This window comes from Solanum tuberosum, unplaced genomic scaffold (assembly GCF_000226075.1).
Source record: "Solanum tuberosum cultivar DM 1-3 516 R44 unplaced genomic scaffold, SolTub_3.0 scf00123, whole genome shotgun sequence".
In the NCBI taxonomy this organism is placed as follows: domain Eukaryota; kingdom Viridiplantae; phylum Streptophyta; class Magnoliopsida; order Solanales; family Solanaceae; genus Solanum; species Solanum tuberosum.
Window position 1 is genome coordinate 917,492 of NW_006239048.1, and position 3,585 is coordinate 921,076.

The following is a 3,585-nucleotide window of genomic DNA, read 5'->3' on the forward strand; positions in this document are numbered from 1 at the left end:
TATAAAATTAATTTTACGTAATTATTAAATTAGTGATCATAATCTGAAGTTGCATATATATATATATATATATGAATAAGTATAAAAAAAGTATTAAAAAATAAAAAATAAAACAAAAAGTAATGGACTTATAAGACATATAATTAACTTTCAGATTATTTAAAATATAATATATTTAATTTCTAATATGTACATACGTATATGTATATATTTTCCTGGAAAAAAAATGCTCAATTTTGAAAAGTTTTTTGACTAATTCTCTACTCGTTGAAAGAGTGAAAGATTAACATTGAAATATGGAGATGATCTTCATGTAATTTTTCAATGTTACCGAGAGATTCATCGTCACTATCTAGGCCACTAATGTTATTTCATGAAACTATCTTCATTGATGTCTTTTGATTTTATGCTTTGTTCAATAAACTTACTTTCTTGGTTGCTTCCATGTAAAAAAAAATAAAGATAAAACTTACGTGAATTCATGATTGCTTTAAAAAACTTTCAAGCATATATGCAAAATCTTGTAAATATTCAACCTAACGGTAAATTATATCACATCTAAATATTATCATACTCAATATTAAAAATAAAAAAATAATCCATAGTCACAACATAATTTTTTTTTTAAAATAATACATTCATTTTTGAGAGTTTTCAATTTCTTTCATAATTTATTTATCATTTTTTTAATCCTCTATATAGTACATAAAAACAACATATTTCCTACCAAAATAGAAAGAAAAAACACAGTGGCCTCAAAAAAGTGAGATTTTCCCATAATTACCACAAAATCTGTTCAGTACCACAGTTTGCAACGAACTCCTCTTTCTTGAGATGTGAATTGCTCACTTAATTGTTCAACTTCTCTTGATTTTTCTCGATATTTTTTCTTGACTCGATTATGATCATAAATTTGTGCCTTCTTTTAAGAAGGATAAAGAATTTTTTGAAAAACAGTTACGTTGATTGGGGAAGAATTATCCGTTTGTTTGAATATTTATCACTAACCACTCCTTTTATTTTAGGATAGAAGTGGGAAGTTAATGTGCAGTTAAAATATTTATTTATTATCACTATTATTAAATAAAAAATGTGCAGTTAGATGGTTCAAATTTTAAAAATACCCTTCCAAAAAAAGCACCACAACGTTGAGCTTTTTTTAAAAATATTTCTTAATTTTAATTTAATTTCTTTTTATTGTTTGAAAGTTATATTTTTATTTTTAGAATTCCAATTAATTTTAATAATTTACAAATTTTGTTTTTTTATGGTAGTACTGACAATAAACATTTATAAATTTTTCAAGAGTCCAAAACGTGTTAAAAATATATAACAATTATTTTTATTTATAAGTTTTTATTTTCAATATTTGATGACTTATGTTTTTTACGGGTTTATTTAAAAAAACATTTTTATTTTTACATTGTTAGATTTTAATTTAATTCTTTTTTGTGGTAAGTTTTTTTTCTGATTTTTATAATATACAGATTAATTATATATCTATATATATATTATTATTATTATTATTATTATTATCTACATTTTTGTTTTTCTTTAAATGAGGAGATTGTGGAAAGATGGTTAAAATTTAAAATATATATTTCCACAAAAAAAGGACCACAACGTTAGAGTTTTTTTTTAAATAAATACATACACATAATTAATTTTAATTTTTTAAAAATCTGATTTAGTGTGGTGCTGACATGTGACACTTTTTCTTCTCCTTTTATATATAGATAGATTGTTACTAAATCTAGAAATGTGTCATTCTTCTTAGGATTGACTAAAAATGAAAGTAAGTCGTAGAAATTGAGACAAAGGAATTAGTATTTTTCATATGATTTTTTAAAATTTAAATATTAATTTAATTTAATTTCATAACTTAGTTAAATTGACTCTCATAGAATGAAACATGACAAGTAAAAATGAATTGGGGAGTACTCTTTAGCTTATTTACATACTTGATAAACAACAAAAATACTTATAAATCAAGTGATTAAAAGCTAAAATTAGTAAAAAGTTATAGGTTGGTCACGCATAGCTTATGATTTTTCAACTTATAAACACCTCTAGTTTGACCATAAGTTTTACTATTTTATCCTTAATGTATCTTTTTAAATTCTCAAAATATACTTCCTAAAATAAAAGAGATTAATACATAATTACTCCATGAACTTGTACCTTATTTTCAAGATGACACTTAAACTTTATGGGTTCTTATTATTTACCTAAACAACTTTAAAGTGGTACTAATGTGGTCTCTTTTGGGCAATTTCTAATTTTGAGAAATTAAGAAAGTGAGTTTCACTTATCAATCACTAAAGACAACTTATTAAAATACCAAAGGATTACAATAAAAAGAGATTCTTGTAAAATTTAAGTGTCTTTTCGAAAATAAGTTCCAATGTTTGTTTGGGAGGGGGCGGGTAATTATGTATTATATCTCAAATTAAAACAGCTAACTCCATATTCAATCTATATCCATTGTTTCTCCTTTTCTTTACAAGGTTACTATCTAATTTTGTAAAGTTTTTTGTAAAAAATGTAAAGGTATTTTAGTCATTTTAAATAAAAATAGCTTGTTATCACTTTCTTTTTATCAAATACGTTAATTATTTATTATCAATTTTTACACTTTTATCAAAGCATATCAACTACTTCATATCAATTTTAGCACTATTATTCAAATACATAATCAACTATTTATAAAATCAATTTCAACACTCAAACTCACATTTGAATTCACATCGCTAAGATTCATTGTTCGATTTTCAATCCCTAAATCTTGATTCGCAGTGGATATAAGTCATTAAAAGAGATATCATTCTCTAATAAAAAAAAAGTTATATTAGGGCTTGGACCCAATATTTATATGGGTAAGTGGAATATCATAAACTATAAAGTAAACCACTATGATGGAGTAAAATTTGAAAGAGAGTTTCTATAATTATTTATATTTATAATTAAGGGTTAAAAATTTCTATCTATTTTAAATAAATTTAATACGATACTTAAGGGTATGTTAGGTATAAAGGAAAATATTTTCTTGATTTTTTATTTATTTTTTTATGTTTGGTAAATAAATTTTAAGTATTATCCCTAAAATATTTTATATAATCTAAGCAAATACTATGTAGGGGTAGGAATGTGGGGGTGGCATGTATGAGGATGGTAGAGTATGTTAGAAGATGCACTTATGAAACTTATTTTCTTTATTTTTACTTGGAAAATCATTTTTCTTGTTTTAAGTTTTCCTAAAGAAATATATTTCAAATTTTTTAACCAACAAAATTTCAAGAAAATTCCAATGTAGCAGATACACCCTTAGTGGTAAATTATTTTACATTCAATATATGATTCACACATAAAATTCATCCTAAAGAAGGTGCTTGAATTTGGGTACAAACTACAAAGATTTATTTAGCATAGTCGATGTTTTTTTCCTTGTTAATTGGGTTAAGGCACTAGTATCCCTAAACTATGACAAAAATCTCAGTGACACGCCTTAATTTAATTAGGGTCCTATTACCCCCTCTAACACCCCCCCCCCCCCCCCCCCCCCCCCTAAACTCATTTTTCTGTATT